This window comes from Bos taurus, chromosome 6 (genome assembly GCF_002263795.3).
Source record: "Bos taurus isolate L1 Dominette 01449 registration number 42190680 breed Hereford chromosome 6, ARS-UCD2.0, whole genome shotgun sequence".
NCBI lineage: Eukaryota > Metazoa > Chordata > Mammalia > Artiodactyla > Bovidae > Bos > Bos taurus.
Window position 1 is genome coordinate 101,866,710 of NC_037333.1, and position 15,574 is coordinate 101,882,283.

The 15,574-nt window shown below is 44.1% G+C and overlaps 1 protein-coding gene across 7 annotated transcripts in view; it reads left to right on the forward strand.

Moving 5' to 3' along the window:
- AFF1 (ALF transcription elongation factor 1) overlaps window positions 1-15,574 on the forward strand; it is a 197,222-nt gene that overhangs the window by 14,039 nt on the left and 167,609 nt on the right. The window lies entirely within an intron of this gene.

Sequence of the window (15,574 nt, forward strand, 5' to 3'; positions counted from 1 at the left end):
CCTGCACTCCAGTGGTCCCCATCGTCCTGGTGTTGAACTTGGTGCACTCTCCTCCCCCACAGAGGAAGGCACGTGGCCCAGGCTGCTACACAGTCCATGTGCTGCTAGAGCCAGAGGGGAAACTGTTAGCATCCTTTTTTTTTTTTTTTTTTTTAAGGCTTATTCATAATGTTCAGTTACACATAAGTTTTAAATTGTTATGTAGTTAAATGTCTTGGTATTTTATGGATTCTGGATTTGATTGTGCTTTGCAAGGTCTTTCCTATTCCATGATTGAGACAATAATGTCACGTGTTCTCGGCTGGCACTTGAAAGGTTTCATTTTTTGCATTTAAATCAGAACTTGTACGCTGGTGGCTTGTGGGGCAGATCTGGCCAACAGATGGGTTTTGTTTGGCCTCTCACAGTGTCCTAAATATATATATATATCTGCCAGTGATTTTTACATAACAATCTAGACTTCCATCTTCTCCTGAAAAATTTAACAGCACAGCGTTTGCATTACCATAGACCACCCCTCAGATGGAATCAAATAACTAGCTCCTGCTCTTTTTGAGAAGTCATGAGCTTTCTAATTCAAAACTTCTCAAGTGATGTGCCATTACTTTTCAGGTGTGCTGAGACTTAGTTCTCCCCAACCAGAACTCCCAAACACCCACCTGATTTCCTCTGACAGACAGACATCTGCTATGTCAGCTTGCCCCAGGGAGACTTGATGTTTAAAAAGAAAGAATGAAAAGCTGGGGAAGCACGGATCCTTTTTAGTTCACTACAGTTCCCACGCAGCTGGGTTCACGGACGAGTTAGATGCTTTGCCCTCTTCATTTGCTGCCCACTTTAGATCATTGACTTTTTAGTGTTTTGATCCATCTGTAATTGATTTTAGTGTAAAGTGTGTGTTGTAAATTTCCATATTAATAGGAAAATGAAAAAGTCTGGGGGATGTTAGCCTTTTTTTAAGCAAAAGGCTGGCCAGTTGTTCCAACATAATTTATTAAATCATCTATCTTTACTGATTTGAATGCCATGTCCAAAACCCATCACATTCTTGAGTCTGTTGGTGAACCCTTTTGTGCCATCAGTTGTCTCTTCTGCCAACGGTGCTGTACTATTTCAGTGTTTTTATAGATTTTAATATTTAGGCAGATTCTTTGTCAGTAATTTTCATTTTTAGAATTTTTATGGCTAGTCACATCTGATTACATTTCCACATGTACTCCGAAGTCGTTTGTCATTTTCTAGAAAAATTGTTGGCATCTTGATTGGAGTTTGAATTAATCAATTAAGAGTTGAATTCTATAGAATATGAAAACTGGGTCTTTCTACAAAGGAATCTAAATATCAGGTTAATGAAAATGTATCGGGGTGAAGAAATTTTAAATTTCTAAGGTTTTTTGGAGGTATGATTTTTCAGCTATTTCTGATTACTCACACTGTATCCAGAGTAATTTCTGGAAGAAGAATCATAAATTATAATAACACTGAACAGTATCATCAGTGGCGAGATTAGAAAAGATATTTGGTACTCCATTATTTACATTTGTTTTCTGTTGTTGCTAATTGTTAGACTAGCTAATTGCCCTTTGTAGTAGCATTCTAGCAATTACAGAGCTGTTTTTATTATTTGTTACATTTGTCTTTTCAGCTCTTGAACTCCCTGATGTGGTCCTTTTAATAACCCAGTACAAGTAGTAAGTTAGAGGAAATCCTAAATAGAGCTCTATTTTTAGCATATACCAAATAGCTCACTTGTTTAAATGTTTTGTCGTGTTCAGTTCAGTCGCTCAGTCGTGTCCAACTCTTTACAACCCCATGAATCACAGCACGCCAGGCCTCCCTGTCCATCACCAACTCCTGGAGTTTACCCAAACTCATGTCCATCAAGTTGGTGATGCCATCCAGCCATTTCATCCTCTGTCATCCCCTTCTCCTCCTGCCCCCAATCCCTCCCAGCATCAGAGTCTTTTCCAATGAGTCAACTCTTCGCATGAGGTGGCTGAAGTACTGGAGTTTTAAGCTTTAGCGTCAGTCCTTCCAAAGAACACCCAGGACTGATCTCCTTTAGAATGGACTGGTTGGATCTCCTTGCAGCCCCAGGGACTCTGAAGAGCCTTCTCCATCCCTCCCAAAAAACAAATTCACGTGAAACTGGTCCAGGACTAGCACATATTTTAAAGGAAATAGACGTGTATTGAGCAGGCAGGTATTAATTGCGCAAACTAAATAGACGTCTGAGTGTGAATCCTTAGTCTGCTCAGGGCTACCAGAAGTCATCAGCATGGCAGAATATTAATATCATGTGTAAAGACAATATTTGTTTTAGTTCTTACAAATAAGCTTATTCCCCTGGCTCCCAGACTTATCAACATTTGATGGTACTCAGTCTGATGTACTTATATTTCTCCTCCCCTTCTTTCCCCTCCCCTTTTTGTTCTTTCTAAAAATTGTTATTGGAGTGTAACAAACTGAAAAGGGCTGACACTATGAGTACAGTTCAATGCATTTTCACAAAGTGAACACACTTGTGTAACCGATCAAGCAACAACAATACCAGCTCCCCAGGAGCCCCTCCTGTCTGCTCTTAGCTACTGTCTCTCTCAAAGCCTACCGCTATTCTCACTTCTATGCCTGCTTTTGATTTTTATTTTAAAATAATCAAGTAGTGTATTCTTTTTGGTGTCTATTCAGTTTCGATGCTTATGTTATTGTCAGTCAGTCACTAAGTCATGTCTGAGTCTTTGGAACCCCATGGACAGCAGCACACCAGTCTTCATGGATCACAGCCTTGTCAGGCGAAGGGACTTGTGTAAGTCAATTAAGCTATGAGCCGTGCCATGCAGGGCCACCCAAGACGGACAGGTCATGGTGGAGAGTTCTGACAAAATGTGGTCCTCAAGTGAAAACCACTCCAGTATTCTTGCTGCGAGAACCCCATGAACAGTATGAATAGGCAAAAAGATGTTTGTCATTTTTCTTTTATTTCACAAACTTATATATCTTTATATGCCTTTATAATAAGGCATATTAAATGAATATACTATATTTTGCTATATAATCAGTATTAAAATTTTAAAAATTTCCATCAACTTTTCATTGTCTAATCTGATAGTATAATTATCCTTACTCTTTTCCACTTCTCTCTCCTCTACCTTCCAACTGTTAGCTCTGCTTTTAGGCTTTTTTTAAATTATTATTTTGGTGGCGCTGGGTCATTGCTGCTGTGCAAGAACTTTCTCTAGTTGTGGAGAGCAGAGGCTACTCTTTAGTTGTGGTGTTCGGGCTTCTCACTGTGGTGGCTTCTCTTGTTGCAGAGCATGGGTTCTAGGGCCTGCAGGCTCAGTAGTTGTGGTACATGGGCTTAGTTGCTCCAAGGCACGTGGGGTCTTCCCAAACCAGGGATCGAACCCATGTCCCCTGTATTGGCAGGTGGATTCTTAACCACTGGACCACCAGGGAAGTCCCCTGCTTTTAGTTTTAAATTGTCCAGGTTGACAGCACATTTTATAAGCATCTGTGCTTTTGCAAGCTTTGTCTTTTAATAATAAAAGCTGAAAAACCAAGAAGCACTATTTACACTATTTTGATTGGGAAGCAAAATAGCATTTAGGGTTTTATTTCTTCTCTATGGGTTCAAAGTCAACCCAAGTACCACTTGACACATTTGATATTGATCAGGACAAGTGAACACCTATAGCTGAGTGAATTGCTCAAATTCATGCCACATTTTAAATTGCCTCATCTTTGGATGGTGTTTTTATTTTTCCTGGAGTTTCAAATTACTTTTCATTCTCCTTGTTGAAAGAGAGAACATGCCCCTTTGCAAGGTCAGTACCCTGTCCCCCTTCTTTCCCTTCAGTGTGTGTTAGGAAATCTGCTGATATGCTTGTCAGTTTGGGGGAAAGATTTGAGTGATTGCATTTTGTGAACCCTGAACCATAATGCTATACTCTTGCATGCTCTCCTTCCCCAGGAGAGTCTGAAATAACGTTTACCTCTCCTAATTGAGGGGAGCCCTCAATTAGTGAGGAAGCTACAAGGTGTTAAGCTGATTAACACCTATTATATGGACAGATTTTCTTTGTGTGAGTAAATCAGGGGCCTGACTTCCAGATGCTCACTAGAGAGATTAATGGCTGTAAGCTGTGTTTTCCTGAAACTGTGATTGGCCTGGGCATTGTAAATAATCCACACCTGGAATTGTGAAATTTCCTGTGTTTCCCCAGCAAGTTGTTTTAGGCCTGATTTATAAGCGCAATAATGTTTCTTATACAGAATGCATGGTTTCCCTTTATTTTAGAAAATGGTTGCTCGTCGTGTGTCGTTGTCATATATAGTTTAAGAGGAGTCATTCGGTTTGATGGGTTTAAAAGAGTTTGGTTTCAGACTTATCTCAGGCCTGAGGAAATCTTTTTCAGAATTAGTTATTTCCCAAATGGACAGTTAAATTTGGTGGGGAGTGGGTGTGTGGTGGGGAGTGGGGGAGACTCAGCTGCAGATGTACTGAGTACTTTCACCAGTAAAATCTAGTTGAGGGGCTTCCCTGGTGGCTCAGTGGTAAAGAATCCGCCTGCCAATGCAGAAGACACGGGTTTGATCCCTGGTCCGGGAAGATCCCACGTGCCAAGCAATAACTTAGCCCACGCACCGCAGTTATTGAGCCTCTGTTCTACAGCCTGGGAGCCACACTACTGAGCCCACATGCTTCAACTACTGAAGCTCACGAACCCTAGAGACCATGCTCTGCAACAAGAGAAGCCAGTGCACTGCAACTGGAGAGTAGCCCTGCTCTCTGTGAACAGAGAAAAAGCCTGAGCAGAGGTGAAGACCCAGCACAGCCATGAATAAATATAGAGGACAATTTATCTAAAAAAAAAAAGTCCAGTTGATTTTGTATTGCCTAAGTGATGTAGCAGACTTGCGTGTGGGACTCCAGGGCTGGGTAACTTGTGTTTAGATCTCTGACACATTGGACAAATGGCTCAACTTTTAAGCCTCATTAAGATGAGGATACCAAGAATAATGTATGTAAAGTGTTTATCCCAGCGCCTGGGATAAACTCCTTCATGAATCGTTAATTCTCTTGCTCTGGTGATGCTAGTAGGGAGCTGGGTTTCAGGAGAATAAGTACCTTCCACAACTCTACCTCAAAAGAGAAAGACTTTGTTTAGAGGCAGCTCTTTGGGTGGAAAGGATTCCTTTGTGAGCTACTCCAGGAATAGGGCTTCCCAAGTGGCGCTAGTGATAAAGAATGTGCCTGCCAATTCAGGAGACAAAAGAGACATGGGTTCCATCCCTGGGTTGGGAAGATCCCCTAGAGGAGTGCTTGGCAACCCAGTTCTGTATCCTTGCCTGGAGAATCCCACGGACAGAGGAGCCTGGCGGGCTCCGTGGGGGTCACAGCGAGTGGGACGCGACAGAGTGACTATCACTTTCACTTTTCTTACCATCTTTGTATGAATACTAATTTTATACTATCCTGATTTGGGAAAGAACCTTTTTCTTTTTTGTAGGCTTCAGTTATAACAATCCTTTTCTTCTAAAGCAGTAGCCGTCAGCCTCCTTGGGAATATGTGGAACAGGATTAAGATGAATATTTCAGTTTCCTCTTTTTCAGAAGCCTGGAGGACATTATTTCAGAATCTGAGTCTTGTTTTCTGTCTCTCATGATAGCCCTGTAATGTAGTTAGATTAGATGGTAATCTGGCTCCTTGTACTGGAGGAGGAAAAAGCTTGGAGAAATTAATAGTTGAATGTGTGAATCAAGCTATAGGGAATGCTGGAGCAACTGGTTTATTTTGGTGGAAAATTTTTCTCTACCAAACAACATTTAACATATTATTAAGCAATTTCTGCCTTTGACCAAGTTTTGATGCTTTTCATCAGATAATGCTTTCTTCTTAACCTGAAAGGTAGAGTGTCACCATTTCTGTTGCTTTAAAATGATTTCAGACATTGGATTGTATGTGTTTATATAGGTAAGATGTTATAATAGACAGAGTTAAGTGAACAGGTCTTATTAAAGCTACTGAAAGCATGAGGTGGTCCCAGACTTCTTATCAAGGGGGAGACAATCTGAAGGAAAAGAGAAAGAGGGAGACTGGGAAGGAGGGAAATGGGATGAAGGGGCAAGAGAAAGACAGAAATTTTGTGCATTGTAACAGCAATAAAGAATATTGGCCCTGACTGGGCATGAAAACCTAACTTAGTATAGATCTTATCATACTTCTTGCCTCCACTCTTTTTCCTTCACTTGGAAAGAAAAAATTTTATTATAGACAGTAGAAGTAGAATATTTCATTAACTTTCAAATAGCCTTTTCTCCAGATTTAACATTTCTCAATATTTTGCCACACTTAAAAGGAAAAAAAAATGTATCCTTTTCCTTTTGTTCTTTGCTGGAGTGATTTAAAGCCAATCCCAGACATCTGTTTTTTCACTTTGGCTTTACCTTATGTGCGTCTCCTTTAAAAGGGGGATTTCTTTCCCTACATAATTGCGTGCCAGTCTCTTTCCTAATAAAATTACATTTTAGATTCATCTATGAATTAGCCCGTCTCCACACTGTTCGGATTGTTTTAAAATGTCTGTTCAAGTTGTTTACATCCTGACTCAGTCAAATCCAAGTGCGTATCCTGCCTTGCTGTTGTTTTTTAGTTGCTAAGGGTTCCCTAAAATGCTGACTGTGTTGTGTGTGTGTGTGCGTATGCGCGGGCGTGCGCTCAGTCATGTCTGACTCTTTGCTACCCTATGACTTGCAGCCTGCCAGGCTCCTCTGTCCAGGCAAGAATACTGGTGTGGGTTGCCATTTCCTTCTCCAGGGGATCTTCCCAATCCAGGGATTGAACTCACGTCTCCTGCATTCCTGCATTGCGGGTGGATTCTTTACTGCTGAGCCACCTGGGAAGCCTGTATACTGTGTTAGGTTTTGTCACGTCTTAACCCAGACCATTTATTTACCCTGCTTATTTTGTGGGGATGCTGGGTGGGGGGCAGGCGGTGGAGTTGACTGTTTGAGGAAACTGAGTTGAATGTATGTTTTACTTTGTGGATTTATCTGACTGCTTCTCTTAATGTGTTTTTGTTCTTATAGACCAGTGGTTCTCAACCTGGAATAATTGTATTCCCTGGAGGTGGGGGTAGGGGCGCATCTGACAGTGTCTGGGGAGATTGTCATTGTCACAGTCTCTTGGGTGGAGCTGGGGCTGCTGCTCCACACTGTACTGTACTCAGAATGGCCCTCACCACAAATACTTTTCTGTCTCCTTTTGTCTCTGGTGCTGAGAATTACATGCTTCTGTCCCAGGTATTCCCTGTAGAATGGAGTGAGCGCTAAAGCTCAGTTACACGTTTGACATAGTCTTTCTGCTCAAAAGAGTTGTCTAGCCCAAGAGTGGTGCTGTTTTTCCATGATGGATCTGCGTGCCAGTTACAGGGGTATGTCACCTGGCAAAAATAACAGGTGTGAGCTGAGCACTTTATACAATGCACGTTCTATTCTAATTTTAAAAGTTTACTTGGAAAAAAAAATCTTCCTAGTCCTTCTGTTGAACCTTCCTCTGACTACCACCTCAGATCCTTAGAGAAATCTTTAATCCTCTTTCCTTTTAATGTAAGAGACTGGTAAAGATGGGGGAAACGGATGCCTTGTGCCTTAATTATTGAGATGGTCTTGGTCTGTTATGGGCAAACCAGGTGCTGGTATCAACCTTGTTCTGGAGACACCAGAACGGTTAAGTACCATTAGGCTCCCCCCGCGCCGCCCCGCCGAAGGGCTTCCCAGATGGCGCTAGTGGTAAAGAACCCTCCTGCCAGTGCAGGAGATGAAAGAGACAGGAGTTCGATCCCTGGGTCAGGAAGATCCCCTGGAGGAGGAAATGGCAACCCACTCCAGTATTCTTGCTTGGAGAATCCCAGGGACAGAGGAGCCTGGCTGGCTGCAGTCCACAGGGTTGCAGAGTCCGGCACGACTGAGCACACCCAGCTCAGGCCCCCAGGAAAGCTTGCAGGAGAGGGAAGGAAAGTTCCCCCAGATGAGATGGCTTCCAGAGAAGAAAGTTGCCTTTCCCAGGCTCTGAGAAGTGGGCATGCGGGGCAGAAAGAACCAGCGGAGGCTGGGAATGCAGTAGTGGTGTGCTGGGAACCCTTTCCGGAAAGTTGTCTTAAAGCCACCGTTTTCCCCCCCATCTCTGATAAATCACTGGAAGGAAAGGCAATGAATTTTTTTCTGACAATCAGTTCTTACTGGGGGCCCAAGCTTCGTTTGCAAGTGAAAGGGCTGCTGTTGGAGTCGTGGACATCACAATGGGCCCTGCCTCTTTTCACATCAAAGTGTAAAAGAATCTCCAGGGGTGATTAATGGGGGCTGCTGGACTCATTACTTGTAAACAAAGCTGAGGGGTGACCTCGACATTTTTTTTTTTTTAATTAAAAGAAAACAGGGTTTCCTAGCGGAGAGCCATGGGTCTGCTCTCCATTTGAATTTTGACGGCTCGCACTGGAGATCTTTGTTAAGGTTACAGAGAGGCAGCCTGTGTTACCCAGGGTTCGAAAATGCCCTCCCCTCCACCGCCGGCCCCCACCCCCCTCCAGGTACCCTGTGAGGTCGAAGACTGAAGTCTTGGCTCCAGCTTTATTTTTGTTGCCAGAAGGGGGAACAGGGCAGAAACTATTGAGCCCTCTTTCTCTAGGGGAGACTGAGGGCTTAGACCCCTCCTCTGTTCTTTTCCCACCCAGCATCAAGAGAAAAACGCCTTCCTCCCATGCAAGGCAGAAAGAGGTCAGTTTTAAAGTAAATTCCTAGAACTTTGCCCCGAAGTCCAAAGACTGTTGTTTTCAAGTTTACATTTCAAGTTAGTACTCCTTTCATTTCTGTAGTATGAGGCTTGTCATTGGATTGAAACTTGGAACCAAAATTACAGTATTTGAACATTTCATGTTCATCATTTATACTGAAAGCAATACTATTAAAACACTGTTATTAGGACGAGAAATCTAGCATTTTATGGACCGAAGATCTAGAAACTGCTCTTTAAATTCAACCCTGCAGCTGAAGGTCCACCTTCGAATAAACTTTATTTCCAGCGTCCCCATCTTCCCATCAAACTTATCTCTCTCTTGCTGTTCTTTCCCTTGGCTTCTTTGTTGGAGTCGGTCCAAGCCTTAGCCAGATTTTAAATAGATGGGGGGCCAGAGTGACCCTTTGTAACCCAAGTGGAACCTGTATGGCTTTGGGCACCCAAGAATTCTAATGTGTTTACTCACTTCTCAAGTGTTTGGTAATCACCTTCTGAGTGTATCTTCTAAACAAGTTGTAAGATTTGAGAAAGGAGCAGAGGTCACAGCTGGAGGGGTAGAGAGGAGCTCTCTTCCAGCTGAGCCGTTTTCAAGTAGAGATAAGAGAATGTCCAAGGACTTCTTTCCCCGAGATATGGAGTGGTGTGAATGGGGGGGACGCTCCTTGTTGACACGGCTTTGTGAGTTCAGATGCCAACAGCAGACTTCAAGTCTGTTCTGCATTGTCTTGCTAGAAGCCTGTGGCAGGGAAGTCCTTTATGAGCTCTGGTTTGAAACTGAGGCTTGGGCCAGAAATCCTCTTGGTTGACCTTCTTTTCTGGCCTCGTTGTTGTTTAGTCACTAAGTCGTGTCCAACTCTTGTGGCCCATGGACTGTAGCTCACCAGGCTTCTCTGTGGGATTTCCTAGGCAAGGATACTGGAGTAGGCAGCCACTTCCTTCTCCAGGGGATCTTCCCGACCCAGGGATTGAACCCACATCTTCTGCTTGGCAGGTGGATTCTTTACCACTGAGCCACCTGGGAAACCCTCTGACTTTGTAAAGGAGTACTAAATAAAACCTTCCTGGGAGATGGCTTCAGCATGGCTCCAGTAGTCAGAGAAACATGCTTCCTCTTCTCCTGCAGGACCAAAGCCAATATCTTAAAAAAAAAAATACTTATGTTTATTTTTTTGGCTGTGCTGGGTCTTAGTTGCAGCATATGGGTTCAAGTTCCCTGACCAGGAATCGAACCTGGGTCCCCTGCATTGGGAGCACGGAGTTCCAGCCAGTGGACTGCCAGGGACGTCTTCAAAGCCAGTGTTTTTCTCCTGGGGTGTGGAAGGTGGGGTGGAGACAAGGAAGGATGGCAAGGGATAGGGATGACTCATGAGCTGCTGACCAGAAAGGGATGGATTAATTTTAAAATTGAAAGCTGGAAGTGGTGTGCATCCTGAGACGAGTTAGAGCTGTTGTGCTCTCGGGGTGGTGACGTGTGTGCTCTGCCCCGGATCACTTTGCAGTCTGTAGAGCATTGCACACATGGCAGGTGGTGACCCTGTGCATAACTCAAGCTCTCAGCCATTAGAAGCTGAAGCAGTTCTCCTTTTAAATTATCTTTAACATCCGGCAGAAATGTCATGCCCTCTGCACTTGAGAACTGAGATATGAAATCACCCTTAATTTAAGAATGGAGGTGTTGATATTCAAAGGAACAGAGAATATTTAATAAATGAGAGCAAGGAATATACCTTATTTGTCTAGAAAACATGTCTGAAAATATGTGTTCGTTGTGAAGGACAAAGAGTTGGGAGTCAAGGCAATGAATGAAATGAGAAGACACTTGGAAAAGTTTTTAATATCAGTGTTACTTTTCTTCTCTGTTCTCCTGTTGCCAACTCAAAGTAGGGATTCAGGTGAGTAGAACACTTCTTCCAGGCTCGCTGAGATTCCACCCTTAAATTTTCACCTGGAGAGGCATCCCAGTTTAAGGGAAAGTGAGTTTATTTTGAAGTCAGTGAGAGTTGGGCTTGAACTCGAGGCCTAACTAGATGTGTAATGCTGGGAATTTACTGACCCTCTCCAAATTCTTACTTCCTTCATCTGTAAAATAATATAATGAGAACTGCATGAGATAATGTATTTTTTAAAACCCTAGTACCTGCAGTGAATCAGTATTTAATAAATAGTCACTTCCTTCCCTTTCTGTTGACCCACCTCAGAGAATCTGAACTCAGTGATGTTCTTTTTTCCCCCCAATATTTATTTGTTTGGCTGTGCTGGGTCTTAGTTGTGGCATGTGGGATCTTTTTTTCTTTCACTTGTGGCATGCAGGATCTTTAGCTATGGCATGCAGGATCTCAGTTGCAGCACAGGAGCCCTCAGTAGCAGCATGTGGGATACAGTTCCCTGACCAGGGATCAAACCCAGGCCCCCCTGCATTGGGGGTATGTGGAGTCTTAGGCACTGGACCACCAGGGAAGTCCCTGAACTCAATGATGTTCTTAAAGTCCCTGGCGGCGGCAGTGGTTTAGTGTCTAAGTCATGTCTGACTCTTTGCGACCCCGAGGACTGCAGCCCACCAGACTCTTGTGTCCATGGGATTTCCCAGGCAAGAATACTGGAGTGAGTTGCCATTTCCTCCTCCAGGGCATCTCCCTGACCCAGGGATTGAACCCAAGTCTCCTGCACTGGCAGGTGGATTCTTTACCAGTGGGCTACCAGGATAGGCCTTTTCCCCATCACGGTTTAATTTTCGTGTGTGTGTGTGGGGCGCACTGCGCAGGGTCTTCACTGTGGTACCGGGGCTCTTGGTTGGGGTGTACAGCCTTCTTTAGCTGCAGGTTGTGGCTGTAGTTAGTTGTGGCTGGGTTAGTTGCCCCTCGGCTTGTGGAATCTTAGTTCCCCAACCACGGATCGATCAGAGTCCCCTGCATTGGAAGGCGAATTCTCAATCGCTGGACCACCAGGGGAGTCCCCCAGCATTTTTTGTATTACAGTTCTGTTCAGATTATTGTGTGGTTTCTCTCTGCTGATTAAGCCTCGGCCAGTATGACCTCTGGTGCTTGTTTCTCTCAGTCTCAGTGTTACATCACACATCTGTGTAAATTGTATATTTCTTTCACACTGGAGGTCTGTTTAATCTTTGCGCATTATCTCTGTGCTTTGCAAATAACCAGCCATTTAATGAGTGATTGACTTTGTGGCTGTTGTAGTCATGGCTGTCATAGGGATGGAGGATGGATGATGGTTATAATGGGTATTTATTTGCCCTTTCTTGGAAAAACAGCCCAAACTTCTTGCTCTATTACTAATGGGTTAACTCGGTGTTTCTGTGAGATCCCGTAGCTATTGAGGCAATTGGCTTGTTGACCCAAGTGTTGAAAACTACACTTTAAGGCCCGTGTATAAAGTTTTCAGAATTGTGTAAACAGTAATTTACTGCTACCGATTTGTCTTTGTTGACCTTTTAAAAACAAATGGCTTCAAAGCACAGCAAGCCTTATAAGCAATGATGCTTAAAAAGTCACCTGTATTTCACTTTTCAGGCTAATCTGTCAAAGTCATCTTGCAGCAATGTTTTCATCTGTTTTGAAACAGACGTGTGAGGCTCTACACACGTACTTGCTGAGCCAGTTCTCAACCCAGGAGCCAGGGAGAAGTGGAGTAGCCCATAGGGAGAACGTTTTCTCTCCTCCTTTGGCATCATAAATCTGTGTCCAGGAAAGCAGTGCCTCCAGAGGACCTGGAGGATTGGCTGCGTTTTGGAGATAGATACTCCACTGTGGCTCAAGAAAGGAAATATTAACATGGGGAATCATTATGTGGCTAGTGGGCATTTGTGAATTCAGGGCTTCCCCGATGGCTCAGCAGATTAAAAATCTGCCTGCAGTGCAGGAGACACAGGAAACATGGATTCAGTCTTTAGGTCAGGAAGATCCCCTGGAGGAGGAAATGGCAACCCGCTCCAGTATTCTTGCCAGGAAAATCCCATGGACAGTGGAGACTGGCAGGCTATGGTCCATAGAGTCACAAAGAGTTGAGCACAACTGAGCACCAGCACAGAAAGAGTTATCTGGTTCAGCCATTCAGCTGGTTGATCCTCTAAGAGGTGCCCATTTCAGCTCCTGGGTATTTGCATCTACCTTCCCTCACCCCTGCTCAATCTTCTCCATCAGCGTTTGTCTGTCATTGCCCAATTCTTGGAACCATCGTCCCCTACTTGCACCCACGCAGATGACCTTTACACATGAGAAGCAACATTTCTCTTCTCTCTGAAGACAGAGGATATGTTAAAACGCCCAGTGTGAAAAAGTAGAGGGTAATAATTTGTATGAAGAAAATGTTGCGGTCTCCTTTCAAAAGGGTTCACACCTGGCATCCTTTGAATTAGGGAGTGGGTGTGATTTGTTTTTTTGAAATCTAATAAAACTGTGTTTTGGGTGGATGTGCTTTTTATCTTCCCCATCTCCCCGAGGTGACAGTTTCTGAAGAGAGTGACTTAGTAATCTGGGACTTATATGCAGACTTACATGCACGTCAGCAAATGCTGAGCACCTAGTGTGTGGGAGTGCCGCACATTGGACATACAATGTGGATATTCCACCCCTCCCTCCCTGATCCTTTCTTGGGGACTCCTCCTAGCTTGGAAGCTCCTTACCATTCTGATGGGCCTCTTTCACTTTTGTGTAAAACTCCCTCTTTTCCCACCTGATAAAAAGCTGTCACTTCTCAGACCTCTGTCTGTGACTCCCTTCCTCCTTACGCCACAAGTGTTCTCTGCACAATCACCACCCCTCCCGGCCCCACCCCTGTCCTCCCATCTCTGGATTTTTGTGCCAGGAGCTACTTCCAGAGTGCCATCACTTCCCTGAGTGGTTTCCTCTCGGCCTCTAAGTGCTAGTGGTTATCTCCCAGCCTAACTTGATGGTTCCTCAATGGGAGAAACTTGATTATATTAGGTTTCCCCTATGTTCATTGCTTCCTTACTTTAAAAACCTGCAGGGCTTCCTATTACCTACAGTTTAGAGATTGAATCCCTTAATAGAGCATTCAAATCCTCCATCCTCTGGGCCTCAGCTTTGTCTTTTCTTTTTTTTTTTTTTTGGCTTGTGCTGGGTCTTCAGTGCTGCACAGACTTTCTCCAATTGTGGTGAGTGGAGGCTACTCTCTATTGCAACGAACAGGCTTCTCTTTGTGGCGGTTTCTGTTGCAGAGCAAGGGCTCTGGGGTGCTCGGGCTTCAGTAGTTGCGGCACATGGGCTCAACAGAAGCAGTACTCAGGCTCTGGAGCACAGGTGCAATAGTTGCTACACAGCATTGAGAGGTCTTCCCAGACCAGGGATGGAACCCCTGTCTCCTGCTTTGGCAAGCAGATTCTTTACCACTGAGCCACCAGTGGTTCCCCACCAGGAAAGCCCCCTCAGTCTTAAAGCCTCATCTCCCATCACTTCTGTCTTTCTGCCAGCCCTGCTGCCTGGCTGTACAGAAGTTCTCACAATTCCATACACAAACCTTGCTGTTTCAAATACCAGGCCTTGGCATATGCTATGCCTTCCTCCCATCCCTGCTTCATTCATTCCTTGATTTGTAAGTCCTGTCACGGAGGTACAGAGCTTTACAGGAGCATATAGGAAGGGCTTCCCTGGTGGCTCAGATGGTAAAGAATCTGCCTGCCAATGCAGGAGACCCAGGTTCGATCCCTGGGTTGGGAAGATCCCTGGAGAAGGGAGTGGCTACCCACTCCAGTATTCTTGCCTGAAGAATTCCATGGACAGAGGAGCCTGGTGGGCTACAGTCCATGGGGTTGAAAAGAGTTGGACACGACTGAAACTATCACAAAGGAAGGGCAGGCACCTAAATGTAGATTTAGAGAATAATCAGGGAAGACTTCTTGGAGGAAGTGATGGTTAGGCAGAAAATTAATGTATGTTGAGGAGTTAATCAGTTGAAAAAGTTGGGTGGTAGAATGAGAAGACAAATGTATTCCAGGTGGAAAGGAATTATACTTCTGAAGATTTGGATAAAAAGCATAGGGTTCTTTGAAGGAACTTTGTGAACTTAAGTGCTGCTGGAACGTGGAGCACCAGGCCAGGAACTGATTTGGGGGGCATGCTAAAAAATTCGACTTTATGGGGAAACCATCAAAGAATTTTAAGTAGATTAATGGTAGATTAGCTTTTCAAAGGTTACTTGTTAAGTGGGGAATGGAGTTTAGTGTGGCTGAAGTAGAAGCTCAGAAACCAGTGAGGGGCCTATTAAGTAGTCCCTCAGGAGAGATGGAGAGAACAGACTGGATTCTGGATAATTGGGGGGAAATAACAGCAACAGCAACAAAAGGATATGTAGGTGGTTGGATGTAAAGGGTGTGTAAAAGAGAAGGATCAAGAGAAGTCCTAACTTCTTGGCTTTGTTCCTGGGAGATGCTATGATAGTGATGAGGAAGACAGATGATGCTACATGTTCTTTGGGGGAGAGTGTAGTTTGAGAGGCCTGTGAAAATTCTTGCAAGTGGAAATGTTAAGTGGGTAATTGGTTATACAAGAATGGAGCTCACTGGAGAAGATCTGGGCTCAGGATGTATATTATTCCGTAGAAATTGAATCAGAGTTGTACATGAGATTCCCAAGGAGAGTAAGAGGGTGAAAATGCCTAAGAACAGGAAACTAATCAGCAAGAAAGCTCAAGAAGATTGAAAGGTACCGTCAGAGAAGTGGGAGGAAAACCAGGAGACTATTATTACCTTGCGGGCCAAGAGGAGAGACCCTAGTGGTTCAGAGCATCTGATGCTATTCAGCTGCTGC